The 16,337-nt window shown below is 34.1% G+C and overlaps 1 protein-coding gene across 1 annotated transcript in view; it reads left to right on the top strand.

Moving 5' to 3' along the window:
* LOC141456486 (cardioacceleratory peptide receptor-like) overlaps nucleotides 1–16,337 on the top strand; it is a 200,454-nt gene that overhangs the window by 52,661 nt on the left and 131,456 nt on the right. The window lies entirely within an intron of this gene.

Here is a 16,337-nt window from a genome sequence, read left to right as displayed (position 1 = left end):
TCTCAAGTTCAACTGCTGTTGTAAGTCAAACAGTTTTACTTATTTTTTTTTTGGCAAATCGAGATTATTATTGTTGCCTTATTGTTATTGCTTTCCTCTTATCCCTCAAACAAAAATTACTGCGTTTTCACCGGAGGCTAAAATGTGGATTTAACAAAGTGTTTTCTTCCTCCATCTATTTCTCGCTGAGTGAATGTCCACCAAAAACAAATTCATAAACAGAAAAATCACAAGAAGTTTAAATGTGATAATGAAGATCACAAAGTGGGACGATTCTTGTGGTTGATGGATAAGCTTGTTGCATTAACTAACATAACTACAACTAAGCTATTTGCCTCTCTCTCTTGAGAGCGCTACTCCATCAAACACTTATCCTGCACTTTCAGCGGATATAGCAACGTCAATGAGAAGTGATAATAAACACGTTAATATCCATCATTTATAATTAAAACCTTTTCCAAGGAAAAAAGAAGGCGATGTTTAGTGGTTTTGTGATTCTGGAGCAATAATTACTTGGGTTCTAGAGAAGTGGCTGATTGTTTAAGAACGCATCAATAGAATGCTACACTCTGTTTTACGAGTATTTTCAAGACCCTCAACCAAATTCATATTTATTCTGAAGAAATTAAACATTTCAAAGAAATTAAGTCATTTATGAGTGGCAGTTGCCATTATAGAATGTTGTGCGCCTCTTTATTTGCCAGATTTATGAATAAAAAATGATTTATATAGAAATAAAAATACATAACTCCCTTAAAAATTCAGGATTTCATTGAGTAACTTTGATAATTTCTAAGGTTTCGGTTTATTCTTGCTGTTTTACAATTTCTGTTTTGTTATTATTTTGATTGTAAAACTTTTATTTATGTATGAATAGTTCCTTATCTCAAGTGTTCCTTGTACTTAATAAATTTTCCCTTACGTTTATATTCAACATTTATTTATCTTTTCAAAATAATAATTCAACAATCTGATCAGGATACGCAGCCAGTTTCAAACTGTTTAAGTTTTTATTCAGACTGCAATAAAACCAAAGTTCTATATTTTGATGTAATGTTCGTATATTGATGTATATATTTATGGAATATTTTATTTGGTTTGAGACCTTTATTCTTTCAGTTTATCATTTATCTCTAGAAAGATTATATCTCTTATTAATTTTCATTCTATTTAATAATTTCCCGTTACAGAAAACCTTTCGAACTTAATAAATCAAATTATTTATAAGCACAAAAAAGTCAAGTCTTCATTCCGGGTAGAGAAAATATAACTTCCCGCAACTTTTATTTTATTCGTTTTATACATTAGAGTTTAATGCTGTCGTAAGCACTTTTAAAATCTATGAAGAAAATCTTTTGACAGCATTAAGCGGCTAAAGCTCAATGAGGCAATGGAAGGCATGCTTATAAGACTCATTAAAATGTCTATGCAGGAAGTCAAGTGTACAGTGCGTGTGCAAACCGGCCATTCAACAGACTTTAGGGCCAACAAAGATCCAAGGACAAGGAGACGCACTGGCATGAAGGCTATTCAATTTAGCCCTGAAAAAAGTCAACAGGGACTCGCGCATCCAGACGACAGGGACAATATTTTCAAAGTCAGTGCAACTGATAGGTTATGCGGACACCTTGATATCATAGCGCGATCTTCATCGTCGTTTAGTGCAGCACTAAATAACATATGGGTCTTACAATCAATGTGGCCAAGACCAAATATACTCGTATATTCACTGGTGAAGGAGGAGGTCTGCAGGGCCGAAACGTCTCTATAGGCCCTAAAACACATTTGAAGAATGAATTCACTTCACCTTGGATCTCAGATAAACTCGCTGAACGATACATCCGCGGAAATTAAAAGAAGAATCGCGGCGGCTAACAGGTGTTATTTTGGATTGCTGAAGTATATGAAAAGTAGGCTCTCCTTTCTAGGCAATCCAAATGCACTCTGTACAAAACCCTTATCCGCCCGGTACTTATATATATGCTTCCCAGACTTGGACCTTAAGTAAGACAGATGAGAAGGATCTGCTCATTTTCGAGAGGAAGATCCTTCGGAGAATTTTCGGTCCCAGTAAAAGAGGGAGAAGCCTGGAGAATAAGAAAGAATAGGGAGCTGTACGACTTGTACGCCGAAGCGGATATTGTTTAAGTTGTTAAGACAGACTGGCTGAGCTGGGCAGGCCACCTAGTTAGGATGGAGGTATCTGAGATCCCAAGGAAGGTGTTAGAAGAGGCTGTACAACCGAACAAGAAGGGCTGGAAGGCCGAGGCTGAGGTGGGTAGATGGTAGTGGCGGCTGACGCAAGATTTTTGGGTATTCCCAACTGGAAAGCAGCCGCACAAGAGAGACCAGGATGGCGGATGATCATTAGGGAGGCCGGGACTCGCCTCGAGTTGTAGCGCCGTAAGTAAGTAATTAGAGTTTACTCTAATTTTCTAGATAAACAGCTTTAAAAAGGGTATCACTTGAACTTACATCAAGTCCACCACCTGGTTTTTAAATTGTTCTCAGAAAATGTTGATCATAGTCGGAATCTGGGGTATTCAGTGATGTCTAGTTTCCTCACATCATTATTAATAATTAATGAACAAGTTCAATATAATTACTTTCAAAGTTATTGAACATTTAATTATGTGAGTTGCGGCGAGAGAGACCGCAGGTTTTTATTTGATTTTTAAATAAGTCAGCGGCTGTTTCTCTTCAAAAGTACTAACTAATTAATACAGATGTTTTTACTTAATTGATCTCTCTAACAACTTCCTTTTATACTCGATATAAATCGCTGATATAATTGGGTATAGCCTAATTAAAACCGAGCATTAGAAGTGAAAATAATTAAAATAATATCTTGGATACTAATTTCTCTCGCACAAGTAAATACTTCAAAGATTGAGGACATACTCACAGGATATTTTGACTCAGTCCTGTAGAATTGGCAGCGACATTGTTGGGTTTTGGCCCCTTGGAGTGCTGCATTGCAAGGAGAACTTCAGTTAATTAGTACTGTATTAGCTTACTGCAGCAAGCTTAACTAATAAGCTTCCTCCAAACTTTGTTCGTGTTCAAACACCATACACATAAACTTTATAAGTTAAAGTTGATTGCACATTCAAGGTGTTGATGTACTATTCTACACAAATGAAAAAAAATAAAATCTCCTTCATGAAGAAACAATTAATAATAATATTATAAAAAACGAAATTCTGCTGCTGATATGCAGGTTAGTGAAACGAACTTTTTTATTTTTTCAAATGGGAACCCCTATTTTTCATTATGAATTCTAAAAGTACTTGTTTTTTTTTTGTGAGAAAAACTGTTTTTAAAAAATTAAAATTGCTTTTGTAATTCTCAAGTTATGCTATTTTTGAACAAAAAAAAAACAATTATTTTGCTACCTGCTGGCATTTTATTAAAAAACAATAAATGATTATGGATAAAGCAAAAAGGGTCTGTCCAAAGAGCAAAAACAAAAATGCAAGATAAATGTTTACACAAGTGCTCTCTTGTAAATAAATCTTCAAGAAGCTTTGGATGTGTTTCTGACAAAAAATTTAAAAAAAAAGTTCTCTCCATTAAGATTTTGTTCATAAAAGTATGGGTCGATTAATTTATTGCCAATCAATCCACACCATACATTTATGCTTATAACAACTTGACGTTAGGACTGATAAGGTAGATGAGGATTTTGGCCAGCCCACGAACAGAAATTCCACCTATTACCATAAAAACATCGTTGTTGGTAAATTTTGCCTTGTCGGCCCATAAAATAAAAGATAAAAAAAAGTCTGGAATTTCCTCCGACAATGCACTCATATGAGTCAAAAAAAGTAAGTCGTCGCTCTTGATCCTCTTTACGAAACCCCAAAACAATGTGGTACCTAAATGGCTTCATTTGATAGTGCCGGAGTATTTGCTACAAGACAGTTTTACTAATTCCCAGAGCTCTAGCCGCATTTCGAACTGAAGTTCTCTTGCATATACAGTAATATACATTAAGCTCAGTATCCCAAGTAATAAAGTATAAATTGAAGTAAAAATATAAAATGGCTTGAATACTAACTTGACTTTTGCTATTTTTTTTTTTTTTTTTTTTTTTTTTTTTTTTTTTTTTTTTACGCATCAACAGCTGAGGTTATTAGCGCCCGGAGCTTTTTCCAGTGCACTGCCGGCCTCTGGACAGTGTTCTCTCGTTACAGACAACACTGCCAACACCGGGCAGTGAGCTGTAAGAAGCTCCTAGGAAGAGAAAATCTAAGGGCTAGCTGCTGGATTCGAACCCGGGACCTCCGCGTGGGAATCGAGTATGCTAACCACATAGCTAATCCCTCCCCTGACTTTTGCTATTATTATCAAAGTTCTTCTGACTCGCAGATTTTCTTAAATCTTTGAAAATTTGAGTCATATTTAATTTTTGCCAACATTATTTGTTGGCATTCTTCATTCCTTCTTCATCACTTCATCACTGACTATTCAGGGTGTAGTTCCACTTTCCATCTTATATTTGATCAAATAGGTTGTTAATTTACTTTAAAAACTTAATCACCTGGTTTATTTGGGCTGAATCATTTCCAAGGACCTCCGCAATGTTGTTTTAAATTCTGTTACTCCGTTCTGCCTGTTCATAGGACGGGCATACAGCAACGATATGCTGCAAGGGCAGACAGCTGTTACAGACATTGCATAACGGGGTATCCATTTTAAAATACCATAACTTTTGAAAAACCTAACCGATTTCAAAAAAATTTTTTTGTTTTTTTTAGGAGCTCAAATACTATAAAAATATGCAACCAAAAATATAACGTACCATTTGAAAAACAAAAGTTGGATGCTGTATCTCGAGATACAGGGGTATCAAAAAATGGGTCAATCACTGAAAATAAACTAGACCAAAAATGATTAAATACGTGTTTTTTATTTTTTCGAAATTTCCCGCCGTTAAAAAAAAAAGTGGGTGGAGCATATAACTTTGGTCACCCTGTATATATTTAGCACTTTTATTACCGTTTTTTTCAAAGACGCACTTCTTTAACTGATTTTCCACATCAGTGGTAGTAATCAAGACTGAACTTATTTACCTTCCTGTTCTATTAGCCGCTTTGCCGTAAATAACTCTTCATTTATTTGAAGTTTAACACTCATCAAAAAGCTTTTCACTCGTGGTACCTCGCTTTGGGCGTTAAGGTATTTAATACCTTTATTTTCAGTACACTTTCCTCATCGTTCAGTCATTAGAAATTGATATTTACTTCCTTTTATACTCTTCATTTACTTCAAAATCTTGATCCACTAATAATGTGAGACTAATTTTAACCAGAAAAAGAACATCGCATTTAAACACTAAATCCATCAGTAAAATTGATTCCTTAGTCGAATTTCAACTGTACAGACAAGTAAAAATTCAACAATAAATTAACTGAATTTTAAAACTGTAAACAAATCTGGAATGGAAGGTGTTCTTCCATCAAAACGTTTCGTTCAAACTGATTTTAGAGGGGAATTCAGTTCGATTAATAGGGTTTAACCAGCTACCAGCCTAAGATTTGGCTATTGCTTATGATAACCTTAAACAAAGTATTAGAATTTTTTCTGTCAGAGTATAGTTCAATCCCGTTCAATCTAGAATCACCTCTCCAGACTCTTAACGCAAATCAGACAGGACTGGAAGGATACTCCAAAACTAGATGGTGCTTCAACAGATCCCCTGCTGGGTCTGCGCGATAGCCAGAATGGCCGAATGGTCAACCCACATGGAATCGAATCTAAACTTAGATCCACTTTTTAGATTAGAGAATTATGTTTAATGTGCAAACAACAGATGGATTCCTGTTTTTATTTAGAAGTAGAGTTTAGCAACTTATTTTTGCCTTTCTGCAGGAATTTCCCTATAATATATTATTTCATCTACATTTATAGTAATTTTTTGTATAGCATATTACGCAAAACATTTATTTTTTCACAACTAAAGTTCCGTCCAAGGTACGAACTCCAATTCTTGAGTTTATCAACGTGATTAAGTATAATTTCTTGAAATATCCTTATTTAGATACTGAAGTGTGTTATCGTATTATCCTTTATTGAAGATATTACGTTACTCATTTTTTAATACTTTTTTTTTTCTGAATAAGAAGGAATTGCTTTGAAGGAATCACACATTTGTCACAGTTTAGACATTTATTTTACGATCGTAAAATCGATTTATCGTACGATCTCCAAACTCTGTGTATAAGGCAATTGCCTTAAAACCAATAAAGATTGATTGAGATTAGACATTTATTACAGCTTCTAATGGAAATGTATCTGTCTTTTTGTGATTCCCTGAGGAAGAAAAAAAAGTGTAAAAATAGTTTAGAAAGACGTGCATTTCCAATAAAAATACTTTATGAAGTTGACCACGGTTAGCCGAACAGTTAGTGGTGAAACCAGCAAAGCTAAAGTTATTGTGGTACTATATAGGTTCGATTACCGGTCTAAGCCTTGGGTTTTATTTAAATCTTTAATAGTAAAGTATGTTTGCTAGTCGCCTTTGTCTATGACACCTAATTTGATAGTTAGACGTAAAAACCTGCCTGCAAAATAGGATTTGACTGGCAATAGTTGGAAGACAGTTTTAACAAATAATCGCAAGACGCTGAAACTTGGAAAAAGAAGTAAAGTATTCTGCTTTCTCTTGAAGCGGGAGCTTAACGTCCAGCTGCCTTAGATGTCTTTGGCGAGGGCAGAAACCAGTATTTTACAACTAACTTTTTTCCTAACTGGGGATTTCCCATTACAAGAACACTTTCATGATGAGTTCTAATTTGGTGTAAGTTTCCTAGTAAAGATGCTTTCTTTCTAGAGTATGAATTCAAAAGTCACTATTAAGAACTATTAAGATTAAGTCACGATTTAATTATTAGTTACACAATTTACTAACACAATACCTCTATTGGTGCTGAGTGATTTAGAATACCAAAAACATTTGTGTCCATTAATGTTGTGTTTAGTCAACACAACGCAAAAACCAAAATAAGTACTTATAATTTTTCGATATTTTGAGAAATTTTTATCAAATATCTCTACCTCATACTTCCTTTCTTTAAGTTATTGTTGTTGAATGATGTTGACTCCACAGGAAGGAAGCTAGGAAAACGGAATTCTCAGCCCGGACGTTAGATGAAGCTTCAGAAACCTTTGTTGGTTGCACATCTTGGCCGCTTAAAATGGGGTCAGAAAATGAAAATAAACGCATTTATGTGGCATATATAGAAATTAAATATTAATTACACTGTACTAAAGTTGTTGGTAAAGTTGCCTAATCCTGATACTCCCATTCCTTAATAATTTGCAGCATAATTGAACAAAATTTGCTTATTCATTCAGAAATATATTATTTACATTAAAATTTGTTTGGAATACATTGAAATCTTCTTATACTAAATTTGCAATTTGGATACCAACAAATGTTGGTGTTATGAGGTCAATGCATCTAAAATCTTCCTCCCAAGTAAGGGGTGGTTGGACCCATTGTACTATACAATATTAGAGGTCGTAGATGTGATAGCCTGCGTCATCTTGTGTCATTGACCGGCTAAAGTTTTACCCATCGCTTCATCCTTTTTCAGTATATCTCTTAATGAATGGAAGAACGGTGATTATTAAGAAATAGTCGATGAGCAAAAAAAAAAGAACGTTTGTGCATTTTCATCAGATTGACCTTTGAATTAAGAGATTAAGGAAAACAATAAATTATTTTGTAGTAACATACAAGTATGACGTTCCGTTTAGCAGGAACTTATAGTTGTTGAAGAAAAAATGTAATATAATTTAGGAAAAAATTAACTTCTTCAAATTAACTTTAATGAACAACAAAATAGTTTCTTGCAAATCAGAAAGCAAATAAGTTTTTATTTAGATATCCGGTGTCATATTAAATAGGATTTATTGCTTCACTCTTCTTCCTAAACATGGATACCCAATTTCCTGCCCCTAGCAAGAAATAAGCAGGGTAGCTATTACAAATAATATTTTAAAAATGAATGAGGATGTCTTTAGAAATAACTCTTGTTTTGTTTACATCTCTCTTCCTACCATTTTATGCACGTTTCTTTTAATATAATTTTATCATCTTTTCCTCATTAAAAGAAATAACTTAAGAAAGCAAATTCCTATGTGAAAAAAAATTGATATAAATAATTAATCATTAGAATACAGATTTTAATCACAGCTCAAGTTTACATATATATGTGTATATATATAATTTCCTGGAATCTTTTTTTTTTATTATAATTATAATTTACCACTGCAACAGTTGTTGCAACTAGCAAATATCGTAAAAGAAAAAAGAAATAGAAGAAAATCATGAGTGGAGAAGGCACCCAGTGGTGCCATTCCAGTAACGTGCTTTGCTCTCACGATAAGAGTAGATCACGAGGCCATCTTCTCTTCAATCTCCTTAGAGGTACCTGGTAATGTGGAGGAAGATAGGTGTTCTATGAGAGGGTTAGGATGAGCTGCTGTAGAGGAATGAAATTTGAAGAAACGATTGTTAGCAAGATCTGTAATGAAAGGGATTTTGAGGTCATTATGGATAGTGTGAGGTTAGATACATAGAACGGAGCGTTAAGAAGTTTACGAAGTATTTTTGACTGTTATGCCTGGAGGCGTAGTGAGTTGGAACGCTTAGTCGATCCCCATACTTCGATGCCGTATGACCAAATGGGTCGCAGTAACAGTAGATATAAGAGTCTTTTGTTATGTAGGTTAAGTTTCGAACGTTTGTCAAGTAGTCTGGCGAGAAGTTTGTAGCGTTGGTTAGTTTCTTGTCTTGCAGTCAAAACGAATTTTTTTAAAAATTATTTAGTAATTTAAAATCGGTGTATAAATGTATTCAATAAGCAAATATGAGTAGTGAAAATATACAATATGGTGCGTGAAGAGCAGGAGTAGAGAAACTACTCAGCTAGCAGCACTCTATACAGGAAATCGACGATGACGATGATCTTTAATTCTCAAGGTGGTGGATTGTCAGAATTGATAGAGTAGGCGAGAGACTTTACAAATGGATTGGAGTAAGTAGAGAGAGCAGTATGGAGAACCTGTGGGTATTTCCTCTTGGCGAGTTGGTGTACCAATGGGATGTTGAGGTCGTTGTGAGGAGTAAGGTTAGTCACGTAGAAAGGTACGTTAACTATCTGTCGGAGTAGTTTTGATTGGAATATCTTGTACAGTCTGTATGTTTGTTGGTTTGGCAGCACTCCACAGCTCTGGTCCGAAAATCCACATAGGATTAAGGATAGTATTATATATCAAACGTTTGAGTTGCAAACGAACTTACCGTGGTGGAAAACAGGTTACTGGTAAAGTATTGTAGCGATATTTCTATTCTCATCTTTAATGTAAAGTAGAGAAATATATTTTTTTGTTCAATGCTTTATAAGAGAAAAGTGTTAATTTGGAACATGGCGGGATGCCGGACAGTTTCTTTTTAAAATTACTTGCTTAAAATTGCACAAACACCTAAGTTTTGCAATTCAGCTGCACTAACAGCTGACCAACTGAAATTATGAACAAGTTAAAAAACAAACAATAAAGTGGGAACTTTAACTTGACGCCCATTTTGTTTCAAATAAATAACTCTAATTTTTCGCCATCGATTGGACCAATTTATTGTGACTCCAATTCACGGCCTCTTTTATTTATATAGAATTAAGAGCTACCAACCCTTTATAAAAAATAAAATTTTTAGGCAAATTTGTTAGTCTTTAAAACGGTGGTATAATACGAGGTGTGGCTATTAAATATCGAGACTGATGCTGCTACAGAAGAACTATGCATGCACCAAATCCTAACGACTGACAGCTGTGCAGCGTAAAGCTTTTTCTCTTTCGATTGCAGCGTTTCACCTGTTTGTAGAGAATTCTGTCTGTCCGGAACCGTCGTTTGTTAGTTGCGTTTTGACGAAAACATGTTACTACACATGTAGTAGAGCAACGAATTGTCGTGAAATTTCACATGAAACTTGGTAAAACCGCTACTGAAACTTATCTTTTATTAAAAGAAGTTTATGGCGATGAATGTTTATCACGTGCGCGAGTTTTTGAGTGGTTCAAGCGTTTCCAAGATGGCCGAGAAGACGTCGGAGATGATGACCGCCCAGGTCGCCCTTCCACGTCCAAAACGGATGAAAATATCGATTATAATTAATCAACATTACTACCGTGAGGTGCTTGCTCAACTCCATGAAAGAGTAAGGAAAAAACGACCCGATTTGTGGAAGAACAAGTCATGGGTTCTCCATCAAGACAACGCGCCGGCTCACACAGCATTGTCTGTCAAGACGTTTCTAGCCAAGAACATCCCAGTTTTAGGCCACCCGCCTTATTCGCCGGACCTGGCCCCATGTGACTTTAAATCTGCATTAAAAGGAACCCAATTTCAATCCGTTGAAGCTGTGAAAGAAACAGCGGCACGCGTCATGCAGGAGCTCACAGAAAAAGACTTCCAGCACTGTTTCAAACAATGGTAAATTCGCATGGAGCGTTGTAGGGATAGGGGAGAGGTGTATATTGAAGGTGATAATTAAATATGTATAAATTTAAAATAAAATGTTTTATAGCAATAGTCTCGTTATTTAATAGCCACACCTTGTAGCCAGTCATGTGTTACAACCTATACTTTTTTCATCTATTCATTCAGTTGCCTTAAAAAAAATTTATAAGTTTAATAAGTGTCGTTAAGGAGATAGATAGTTTAGTGAATGAAGAATATGATCTATTATAAGTTATTAATCTAAAAACAACAACTCGCATTAATAACAGCATCAAAGTGGCAACATATCACATCTCCACGGACAGCGTGGGTGTGTTTAAACTTAAACTCCTATTTATCTACTCGAAAACAATAATAATCTTTGATAATTTATATCATTTATCTTTCCTACAATCTTTCTGTAACTTAGAGCGCTATTATCACGATAATATTCTACAATTGTAGAAGTTTTTTTTTCTGTTTTTGTTCAATTTTTTCAAAAAAGGAACAATTTGTTTTATTTATGGAGGGCATCGAAAATACATTAAATTGATAATACAATCAATTATCTTTGTTGTATAATTAAATTAAATTTTATTGGCGCTCGTTAGTGGAAGTATTGAATCGTGTAGATTTGGAAATGCCCTTTTTTTAAATGAGAAAAGTGAATGTTAACTTAAAAAAGACAAATTGTTGAATAAACAGGGCGATCCATCTAAAACGCACCAATCGCTAATAACTTTTTAGGAAAGCGGAATTTCGAAAAAAAACCCTCGAAGTCATTCTTATTACTTAAATTATCATAATACTTTTTTTAATAAAGTCTAGTCATACGCGGGATTAAGGCGCCACGCTATCCGAGCGATTAGAGGCGAGACCTGCAAAGCTAATATGCATTGTGGTACTGGGTTCGATTCCCGGTCTTAGGCCTTGGATTTTATTTAATGGTTAATAAAAGAATATTACAGTAAAGTATGTTTGCTTGTCGTCTCCGTCCACGACACCTAATTGGCCCGCCTGAAAAAATAGGCAATTACATACGCGGGATTCGATCTGGGGACCCTCCACGCACAAAGCCACGCTCATGACCACTAGACCTATACTCGCCCATCCCTGGCAAGATATTCTTACCGTAATCATAGGTCAAGAAGTCTTGCAAACTGGGTGCATTAAAATGATGTGATGATTGCTTTTATTTGATGATAAAACAAATTTATCCTGATTCACCCACAGCCATTACATTACACTACATGTTTTCAATTATTATTATTTTTTTTACTTTGCGTCACCAATAACATTTTTCGCAGTCAGAGGACCTCCCAAAACGTGTATTTCTGGTGGAAAATTAATATTGAAAACCGATCACGAATAGATAAAATTGTAACTTTGATCTTAAATATCTCAACTAATATTAGGGATATCAAAACGGGATTAACGTCATTTTTCATAGTTTTTTATGTCGTTTTCATAATCATTGTGAAAACCAGTGGTCCTTATGAAACCCCAATCAGGTTTTTAGCCGTAACTCCGCCAAAAATGAAATTTGAAAACTAAACCAATAAAAACATATAGTTTACTTCAAAGGTTTTTTCGAAATTCCGCTTTCCTAAAAAGTTATTGGCGATTGGTGCCTTTTTAATGGATCACCCTTATAAATCTAATCTATGGTTAATGTTCGAAAAGAAACCGTTTAGCTTTGCGAACAATCAGCTTACCTAAAGATACATTATTAAAGCGATAGACTTTTAGCGACTTTTGACGAAAATGTTTATTCTTATTTATTCTAAATAAATTCTTTTTCATTAAAAAGAATTATTAATACGCTGTGTACGATGTCAGGCAATGTAAGTCAGCACAATGTTAAAGGTAAGTTTAGTTTATGGTGTTCACTTTAAGTATAAATAATATAGATCGATTTTTTTTCTAACTGGAATAGAGACAGGCCTTACGAGCTTAGAATACTAAAGTATCGCTGTCTGATGAAAAGAAAGACAAAACGAAATAACTTTATCCCTTGTCTCAGTAAAAGGCTAAGCTTATGTAAGGAACACACAGCAAAACATTCTTCAGAGACATTTATCAGTTCTCTTGTTGTGCGTTTGTCCTTCGGTACACTAAATCTGCAATCGGTCTAGTACTGGGGTATTAACATTTTGTTAACTAAATTATTTCTTTATACGTAAAATGAACAATTTTTTAATCAAAATAAAGGGAATTTATTCAGTTGATTTCTACATCCAGCATTCTCTCATTAGGAAATAGTTTTGGCCTTGTCGTTCAATTTAAAACTTTTCATTAGAAATATTAGTTTTGTGGCTTGATTGAGAAAATATAGTATTTTTATTTTATGTAAACGTTGGAATTAATAGTGTGCACGCTTTTGTGTTTCTGTTAAGTAAAAGTGGGTGATTAAAAAAATAAATAAAACTCTGAAAACCGAATTGAATTGACAGTTTTGCTTGTAACTCGTCGAGATAGACAGTGATTATAATTTCTGTCAGAAAGCGTACTGCTATCCCCATTTTGTTTAATACGTATGTATTCGACCTTTTCACAGCATATGACCAGTTACAGTTTGTTATTTCCTGAAAATCTTAATCTTTAACTCATGTTTTGCTGCTGCTGTAGTCGTTTACGTTGAGCGCGGAGGATCATTATCATCTTTAGTGGGTATCCAGGTCCCTATTTAGAGCTGTGCACATCAATATTGGGTAATTTGGGCCAGATGATTAGCAGGGCAATGTTTTCTTTTGAGGTACAAATAAGGTAAGCTCAGAGATTAGTGTATTGTGCTATATCGCTGAGATCTGATTTTTGGGGTCTTGTTTGTCTCTGATTTTCTCTTCATAGTTAGCCCGCAGCAGTTAGCCCGGTATTGTTATCTTAAACTGCCCTGAGACCGAACATGTACTGAAAAAAAGCTTTGACGCTGATGATCTTAAATTCTACCTCATCTTAAACTGAAAACAAGCAATAGAAAGTAAATGCTTGTGCCATTACACACATATCATCTACTCAGCCGGCCGTCTGAATATTGTGTAAGTAATTGAGTATAAATGAACACTAATGTTCCAAAACGTGTGCAGCAGGCCAAAGTACCCTGTAGAATTGTGTCGACCATATTTCTCTGCAAGGTTTCGACAATAATTCTGATTAGTTCTTAAGGTTTGGCGAATTTTTCGGTTTGCTTCTTATATGCTGCATTATTGCGCATTACGCATGTGCGTTGCTTGTGGGTGTATGTGTGTAGAGAGAGAATATTTCACAATACTTAGCCTCAGAATTAATTTTTAAAAATTATTAAATTAAAGAAAGACTATAATGATGAGTATAATGCTGAGTGAAGTCTGGCAAAAACTGGCTTCAAAACTTCATCCACAGGTGGTTCTGATATTAACGAGTTGATAGCACTTTACTCAACTCACCTTTACGTGTATAAAATGTTAAGAATTTAGACCATTGTTTATTACTTTTAATGTATTATTTTTATTTAATTATGAATTACTCTAATTTTCGGACTAAATACAATAAAATAAGGAATAATATCTGTCACTTTGAGAAGGCATAGTTCAGTGAAAAGTGCACCACATTCCCACAAGAAGCTCATGAGATCAAATCCAAGATGAATTTTCTCTTTCCAAGATGGTCAGCCAGCAACGGACAGTGTTGTTTGTCATGACAGGACAAAAATTTAGTTTCTTCAGGAAGTTATGGCACGTCCCCTGAGCCGGAAATTCGAAATGTTATGGCCATGTGCTAGAGGGAAAGCTTGAAGCAATATTCTAAGAAAATGATTGAGTTTTACCCTTATAACCAAAATAAACAAGCACGAGAGCATCAACAGAAGAATTGACTACTAAAGTACTTCAAGAAGGATTGGGAAGGCAGAGCATCATGGATTTTGGGCATGGAGGATAACATTCTCTGCAACCTCCCAAAAGTATCAGTCATTTCTTAATGTTTAGGTAATTTTTTTTTTCTTTTTTTTTTAACTTTCCTTGTATTTTTGTGTTATAGATGTACTTAAGAATATAATAGTATTTATGGGTAGAATCGTGGTAAATTATATATCGAATAAAAACCAAGCAGTTAGAATCGAGGACCACAATCTAGGATATATATTATGGTTTAATAAGAAAAAGAGAAATTTAAACGGAGTATTAGCTACCCGTCTCCATCCATGACATCATTTCAGCATTTTTATGAATATCTATTCTGATGTAATTAAAATAAGTGACGTAGTGGATGTTCAAGAAGACAACAGTCGTTTGTTCTCGTTCTAATGAGAATTGTATTCACTCTCTCGGTCTAGCTTTCTAGCTTTTTATTATTGCTTTTTCCAGGTATTTTCTTCTTTTTTTAATTTCAACCTTAATCAAACATTTTAGAAAATACAAGTTTTCATATTCTTTAATAAGTTCGTTCTTGTAAAAAGAAAACATCAGAAAATAATTTTACTAATTAATACGTTTTAATTAGCAAATTAAAATTAAGCACGTTGCACAAGCGAAGTTTAAAATAAGGTATTTTTTGTTGTTGTTGTAAGAAATGAAGTTTTAGAATGTTGTCTATAACAAGCAAAGTATTCAAAAACAGAAGGAAACCATTTAATTATTTTTGGGATAAATAATATTTGTTCCTGTTTCTAATAAGATAATTTAATTTCCCAAACAAAAACTTCCTAGGATAAAAAAAACAAACTATTTTTATGTAATTTTAGTCAAATAGTTATAAATGATCAATTTGTGTCTTGTATATTCATAAAAATAATTTCATTTTGAAACAGATTTAACTCATCAATCGCTTCAACGAAAAATAGAGAAAAATTTGTATGAATAAAGTTAAAAGTATAAACAATATTATATTCATTTTCAATTTAAATAAACATAAAAACTAATTCGGTCAAACCACAGCTTAGATTACCTTTTCATGTTTCTGAACAACCTGACAATTTTAATCTCGTGAAGATTTGATCTTTTCTCTTTACCTCATCTATGAGCTCATTTAGAATTTGTACGCAATAGGCATGTTCAATATAATTTAGGTGTTCAGGTTAAGGCTGGGCCTGTTACTAAGCGTTATTGAATTCTCCTTCCAAAATTGTAGAACGCTTGGGTGTTCATTTAATTTTCTGTCCTGTTATCTAAGGTGTATTTCTAATTTTACCAGTTTTCTTGCTCAAGTGTGGTACAATTTTTTTTGTAACGTTTCTTAAAAGAACAATTAAATCTAGTGCAATTCCTTGAGCCATCTCTAGCTAGCTTGTTAATCTCTTTATTAACGTTCTACATTGGCCTAAATTCTACTGTAATTACCTATTTCTAATTATATTTCCTGCTTCCATCTTGTCATTTTTATAGTACTCTTTATAGTAGTTTCAAGCCATCCATCTTAAATTTCTGGCATAGGAAGCGCCTGCATGATTTCCTGGGTGTCCGCCATCAATACTAGATTCTTCTAAAATTAATGAATCAAAAGTAAATTGAACGGTGCATATTTCTATGTCGGAATTATGACACTGCAGAGAATACTAGCTTGATAAATTCAAGAGTAAATACTCACTTAAATATTCATGAGTGAACTGATAACAATGCAAATCTAGTTGGTGCCGGTATCTATTCTCATATTTACCAACCTAGCATTTTCCTTTAATTTCTACTCCAAAATATTAGCCTTCAATGACATCTCAAATATTAAGAATGCTACTTGGCTAAGCAGAACTAACAGCTTTTAGCGAAAGAAGCATAAATACGAAAATTAAGATAGTACTTTGCCAAATAACTTTGTTAGCCATAGAGCATGGCTACCTGCTGAATATGGTTGGGCCGGAA

Source organism: Rhodnius prolixus, unplaced genomic scaffold, assembly GCF_049639745.1.
Source record: "Rhodnius prolixus isolate KJV_2025 unplaced genomic scaffold, Rpr scaffold_4, whole genome shotgun sequence".
Lineage (NCBI taxonomy): Eukaryota > Metazoa > Arthropoda > Insecta > Hemiptera > Reduviidae > Rhodnius > Rhodnius prolixus.
This window is presented reverse-complemented; position numbering and strand designations above follow the sequence as displayed.